This window comes from Coptis chinensis, unplaced genomic scaffold (genome assembly GCF_015680905.1).
Source record: "Coptis chinensis isolate HL-2020 unplaced genomic scaffold, ASM1568090v1 utg136_pilon_pilon, whole genome shotgun sequence".
NCBI classification, from domain to species: domain Eukaryota; kingdom Viridiplantae; phylum Streptophyta; class Magnoliopsida; order Ranunculales; family Ranunculaceae; genus Coptis; species Coptis chinensis.
The window spans coordinates 255,570-263,069 of record NW_028238102.1 but is presented as its reverse complement, the minus strand read 5'-3'; positions in this window follow the sequence as shown (position 1 = coordinate 263,069).

The following is a 7,500-nucleotide window of genomic DNA, read 5'->3' as shown; positions in this document are numbered from 1 at the left end:
GTGTTTGCTTCAAATTTTGTGACCTGCGTTTTGTTAGATGCCTTGTAATGGTTATGACATACCTATTTCTCCAATTTTGTGACCTGCTATGTTTTTTTCTTTGTGGTATTTTCATTATCTTGCAAGTGATAGATGTTTGCGGAATGTATTCCAGAAAATGAGCTCAGTGGGGAAAAGTCTTTTGACCGTTGTCTGTATTAAAGGTCCGATGAGTGGCATTTTTATGAGAGGGTTCAGTTAAACAGTTAGGCGGTGTTTTTGAAATATGCTATTTGTAGATATCCGCCTCTTCTCTTGCTCCAACCTGCGTCTCATTCATTTGTCTCAATATGAGACAGCCAAATCCCTTCTAGCGTTCCTTTTTATGTACCAGAATTATATGCGATGATCTCAATACTGGTTTTAGTCCTTTCTCTGCTAATCTGGGGAAGTTGTCCACAGAATGTAAGGACTTGGTAGAGAGTTCCCAATCTACTCTATTTTGCGGTAACGAGAAAAACTAGGTAGTTGTGCGACCTAACAAGAGATGTTGCACCGTAATCTATCACATTTCTACAGAGTACTTCGTAAAAGCCATATTTGGCAGCAGCTCAGGTGGAGAAGCCAATAAAAGAGATGGAAGCAAAACTTTTGGCAGCTGAATTAGCAGCGTGTAGCCAAGCATGAAGGATTAACTGTAGCTATATCTGATGGAGAATTAAAAAGAGTGATGCAGCTTCTGGCAGAACCAGATGGAAGTTTCGATTGGTCTTGGAGACCGATTGTGGACCACATTAAACTTTAATTGACTAATTTTACTTCATTTGCTAATTTCATATTCTTGAAATAGTCATCTCAGACGTTTTCCTAGGACTAGGCTTTTTCTATTAGCCCGAGAGTCTCTCTTCCTATTCATTTCCTTCTACAAGATATACTTAATTATAGTACATTGGCAGTATGTAGTTAAGCTTCGTTGGTATGCACCATTGATATTCGTATGTACTGGCAGTGTGCATTACTAACTCAGACATCACCTGTATTGCCTCACAACAACGCCAGCAATCAAATCAGATTCCACCTACACAATGGCTGCAGTAGGTCGATCCAGAATATCAACCGTATCAAGCAAAATATTTTCAAAGAACATTATCTCACACCACGACAGGAATTACTAATGAGCCTATCAAATCTCTCATCAAGAATGATACCTTCTGGCACTTCTGGCAGATTCTGTAGACTCATAAATAGGGGTGTCTCTTTTTGCCGAATTTCCGAAATCCGATCCGAAATTGGTCTGGCTCTGGGTGTAGTTTTCATGGGCCGATTTTCCGATTTCTGAAAATTCCAAAAAGAAATTGGATCGGATTTGGATATAATTCTAAAATCCGATCCATTCTGAAATTTCCGATATTATTGCCAATTTATTCCGAAAATATATACTTCTCTCACTATCCACTTGATTAGATCTCAACCGTTCATTCATTTTCTAGTTTTTACTTCCAAAAACAAAACAAAAACATAACCTAGCTTTCCCACTTGAATTGGACCACTCTATGTCATTACAATCGCCTGCCATAACAACAATGATATTTAAAAAATGTCATTGAAGAAATACAATGACTTCCGGACCAATCCAAAAGCCAAATTCCAATAGATAGAATATTATGTAAAAGCTACTTATAGTCAAAGACCATAATCCATTATTTATCGCAGACACTTTTTTTTTAATTTCCACACACGAAAAAAAGATTGAAACATTACAAATACCCAAACCTCAAATGAGAATGCAATGCTTGCTATTGGTGGTTCATGGGTTCTTTTTCTCGTTTTTTTCTTGGATCACTTTGTTTGAATGAAAATGAGTTTTCTCGAAAACAAGTCGCGTATTGTTGTTTGGTGCATTGGTGTTGTGGACATGGTTTTCTCTCCTACAATAAATATTGGCATATGATATTCCAAAAATAATTGAAAGTAAAGATCTTTGAAAATTTACTTTGAAAATTTACCAAGTTATTCGAAATTTCCGAAAGTTTCGAAATTGGAAATATATTTTGAATCCGAAAAAAAATTGGATCGGATTTGGCTAGCATATTAGGTTCCGAAAAAAATTTGGAAAAATTCCGAAGGAGGTTAATCCGATCCGATCCGATCTAAAGTCACCCCTAATGAAAGTTGATGTGGGGGATATTGTGAATTTGTCTTAATGTAAGTTTTTGAGTTTACACAAACTTTTGTGTTTTGAGATTTCATTGCGTTATAAAAATTGAACTCAGACATGTCTATATTGCCAAGGTTTTTGAAGAATGCTCTTTTCATGAACAAAATGAGTCCTTGGAACAATAGCTTCCACGGTACAAGATACAGCATTCAGTTTACTCAGTACAAACGAAAACATGTGTTTCTTGTGCGAGGAAGATAAATAAATTTCAAGTAAGTTGTAAGCTGTTTGATGGAGTTACTTTCAATGGGGTTTTCAATGTGGTTTATGAACAGTGGATTGTTGAATTGTTTTCGGACTTAGGTTTCTGTTAATGATTGAATGCTAAACACTTCACATTTTTTTAATTAATTGCTCAATTTTTTATTGAAGTGTATGTCAATTGGATTCTGTAAGGGAGTGATATCCCCTTTAGGAATATTAGGCGCGTACTCAGCACGGTGGAACTATCACACCGACTTGTGTAACCAGATCACACCTATAAGCTAAGAGAGCGTTCCATAACAGTTCGCACCAACACGCGAACCACGCTATATACTGTGACTCAGCTTGCCTTCTAGAAGCAATCATGAGCATAGGAGCATAGGCACTGATCACTGCCCCCAGCTACTGACCACTGCCGCAAGCTACTTGTCCAGACTACTAATCTCCATCATCACAGCAGACCTAGAATGACAGGACTCACACGCCACTTTGATCTAGACCCACGTTGGTGACCCACTTTACACGTGGTGGGCGAGGATTCATTCCGAACATCTATAAATACCCCTCCTATGAACTACGCCAGACCTAATTCTTGCCTCCCTGACAAAACCCGAAAGCAAGATCGTGGTAGGTTCGGCTTCCTAAGTCGAACTTCGGTCCCTTATATCCCTTTTTCAATTCAATTCCCATCCGAGATATATGTAAAGGAAAGTCAATCACACCTTTACATTGGGCGCCTGCGTGGTCTCGATTACTTGAGACATCATCTTCACAAAACCAAAAGAATCAAACACCAAAACCACATATCTCAAGCTCCACGGCATGGCAAGTCTCGAAGCTCAAGTTCAAGGCCTCGCAAAACCCGGTTAAGTAACCATGCAAGAAAATTTTGCTTGCTTCGGCAAGAAATTGCTCTTCGCCAAGTTGGCTTACAACAACGGGCCGGTAACGTTAGTTGAAACGGCATCAACGAAGTTAATCAACAAATTAATGAGTTGTCGCAACGAATCGACCCGGGAGCGATCGAAAAAGACATCCCCGATCGTCCGTGAAATGCTCAAAACGTCGCAAGCGCTTCCCGTTCACCACGGAGGTACTCAGTAAATCCTCTCCTCAAGCTTTTGTTCAGCCATGTTTCCCAATGTATGATGGCAGCACATGCCCCGGCCAGCATATAACCCGCTACATTCAAAGCCTAGCCCTTTACAGCTCCCCGGAGTTTGACCATCTTCACTGTCGGCTCTTCCCCGCCAGCCTCAAAGATGGCCCACTTGATTGGTTCTTTTCACTCGAGTCAGATTCGATCAAGACTTTCGAGTAGCTCACTGATCTGTTTGCCAGCCAGTACGTGCATAACAGATGTAAAAAAGCAGATCTGGATTCACTCTTCCAGCTATCATTTGGAGAGAATGAAACAATACGCCAGTTCCTAGGTCGGTTCAAAGCCGAACTATTATGCATGGAAAGTGGCCTCAAAGAGTCTTTTGCCACACTGGCATTCTCCAACGCTTTGTCGGTCGCGCAACATCGACTCCCGTGTCGCCGATGAGGTCGCCCTAGAAACCTATCGAGAAATCAGACGCCGGGTCGACAAAGTACATCAAGCGTTAGAAGGGTTTTTGCGACATCATGGTCTATCAGATGACCAAGAAGTGGCGGCAATTTCTGACGACACTCCACCTGCAAAGAAACGTCCCAGGTCACAAGCACCCAAATCAGGCAACCGCCTCAATAACAACAGAGAGTTCGCTGTCCTGACACGCTCTCCCAGCTACATACTAGAAAAGATCAAGCGAGCCTCTTACTTCCAGCCTAGCATGCGGCAGCCTGCAGACCGACCTGATATGCCCTACTATGCGTTCCACAAAGCAAAATGTCATGAAACCGTCGCTTGTTGGGGACTCAAACATTATCTCCAAGATCTCATCGAAGCAGGACAAATCAAGCAATACACCAACATTGCTGACGGCGACTTGAGCCATAAACTTATGGCCCGACGAGTGCGGAGCAGATCTCCACCCCGCAGGGAACGACAAGACGTCCAAGCTCGCTCCCGCAGTAGAGGACGCCTTGTCGACCGTCCCCAGCATGATCATCGCCTACACTCGTCAGATCGTACCAACGGCAGAACCATCCATATGATCACTTTCCCAGATGACTCTGTTACTTCTTCCAGAGAAAAGCGGAGGCGTGTTGGTGCTCTCCAAGAAGTCTACCATTTTTCTTCACAAGCAGCACACGCCCTGTGACATTCGGGTCGCCACTCAGGGGATATCACCTTCACAGAGGCCGACCTCACCAAGGTCTGCCTCCCTCACAACGATGAGCTCGTCGTCCATGTCAGGATCAGCGACTGGATAGTTAAGCGCATCCTGATAGACCCTGGCAGCTCATGCGACATTTTGTTTTACCACACAATCCAAGAGATGAACCTACCCAAGTCAGTATTCATAGATCCTATCGCTCCTCTTTATGGGTTCAATGGCTCCAGAGCCGACCCAATCGGTGACATTATACTCCCAGTATCAGTAGGATCAAGAGAGGATAAAGTCAGCTTCAACACGGGATTCAACGTCTTGGACATTAAGTCGTCCTACAACACCATCCTAGGACGGCGTTGGATTCATCAAATGCAGGCCATACCGTCTACACTACATCAAGTACTTCATTTTCCAGGCCCCAGGGGCACGATGGAGCTTCGTAGCAACCAGCTGGAAGCCTATCACTATAATCAAATCCACTCAGCAAACAAGACTGCTGAGGCCCCAATCAGTGTAAGAGATAAGCCCACCAACTACACTATGGCCAAAGACCTGGTCGCCGAAGTCAGAGGCAACGCACCAACTCAGAGCGCTGGAGGCTCTAACAAGAAGGCCTATCCATCTGAACAGACTCCGAAAAGTGCCAAGGCAGCCACTCACTCACTCGTCAAGACACCAGGGTTCGCCCCCGTAACCAGCATTCCACCTGTGCAAACCACAGAGATCCTCGTCAAATTCACCACTACCGAAACAGTTTGGGCAGCATGATCCGGTTTCTGTTGTCATAACCACAGACGTTATCCTAGACTCTGTGGTCGTAACCACAGAAAATGCTCCACCTCCTGCAGCAAGTCCAATCACTCATCCGACCAACAGTGCAGCCACAGAGCTCAAACCACCAGAGGACGCTCTCCCAACACAAGCTATGGCACCAGCCGACGAGAGGCAGCGAGTGAATCTAGGAACGGAGGACGACCCTAAGTTCGTCTATATTGGGGCTAAGCTCGACCCCACACTCAAAACCCAGCTTGTAAACTTTTTGTCCATGAATAAAGATGTTTTCGCTTGGTCGTACATTGACGTGCCAGGAATAGATCCCAACGTGGCCTGCCATAGGTTGAACGTCAACCCTAGTGCAAAACCGGTGCGTCAGCGACCGAGGAGACTATCCTTACGGTTCCAAAAAGCAATCAACGATGAGGTCGATAAACTCAAGCAAGTCGGTTCATCCGGAAGGTCGACTACCCAGATTGGATCGCTAACATAGTGGCGGTTCCCAAAAAGAACGGCACAGTTCGCCTTTGCGTTGACTTCACCAATGTCAACCAAGAAACACCTAAAGATAACTTCCCGTTACCAAGGATCGACCGACTTGTGGACCAGACCTACGGCCACGAACTCCTCTCCTTCATGGATGATTATAGTGGCTACAACCAAATACCACTTACCGAGGAAGATCAAGAGAAAATATCCTTCATTACCGAATAGGGGGTTTACTGCTACAACGTTCTCCCATTCGACCTCAAGAACGCCGGTACAACGTATCAACGAATGGTAACTGATATGTTCCAAGACATGTTAGGAGATACCATGGAAGTATATATCGATGACATGGTCATCAAGAGCAAGAAAGCAGGTGACCACCTCACCCACCTCGAGCAAGCATTCTCCAGGTTACGCCGAACTCGTATGAAGCTGAACCCAGAAAAATGCCTTTTCAAAGCATCCTCTGGCAAATTTCTAGGCTACCAGGTCTCACAGCGTGGAATCGAAACTAACCCATATCAAATTCGCTGCGTTCTTGGATATGCCTGACCCGCAGACAAAGAAGCAGATACAGAAACTATCAGGTATGGTTGCTGCACTTAACCGATTCATATCGAGGGCATTAGACAAGTGCCGACCATTCCCGCGAACTCCTCAAAAGGGCGAAAGCAGCTCATGGAACGATCGGTGTCACCGAGCCTTTTCCACTCTTAAAGAGTACCTCACAACACCTCCCCTTAGCCAGCCAAACCAACAGATGGTGAAATGTCAGGTCAGATCTAACAATATCGGACTTAAGCTATCGGTTCGGTCCTCGTTCAAGGACGACAACAACGCTGAAAAACCAATCTAGTTCACGAGTAAGACATTAACTCCAGCCGAAAAGAACTACTCTTACATCGAAAGAGCAGTTTTAGCACTGTTATACTCTGCAAGGAAATTCAAGCCATATTTCCAGGCACACCCAATCAAAGTACTCACCGACCTCCCGTTGAAGAAGATTCTTCACAAGGAAAATAAGACAACTCGCATGGCAGTCTGGGCCGAAGAGCTCGGCGAACACCACGTCGAGTTCGTCCCACGCACCTCGCAGAAGGGACAAGTCGTTGCTGACTTCCTTGCCGACTTCCTGGTGGACGATCTACATTGGGAGCCCGAGACAGACATCAAACCTCCCAAACACAGCGACAAGACTGTTTGGTCCCTCTTTGTAGATGGTTCCAACAACCCCGGCGGAAGTGGCGTTGGTATCGTACTGGTATCGCCCGCCGGAGAAGTAATGGAGAAATCAGTTCGCATCGATTTTGCGACCTCCAATAACGAAGCGGAGTAAGAAGTAGTAATTATGGGGCTTAGAATGGCGCTACAGCTGGGTGTACAAGAACTTCAAGTCTTTAGTGACTCGCAACTGGTCGTTCGCCAGATTGCTAAATAGTACACTACCCACGAAGGTAACCTTTCTAAATACCTTAAAGTTGTTAATCAGTTACTCCTATCTTTCAAAAGGGCCACCATGCACCACTTTTTGCGACGAGAACCGCCACGCAGACAGTCTAACCTACTTGGCTACTC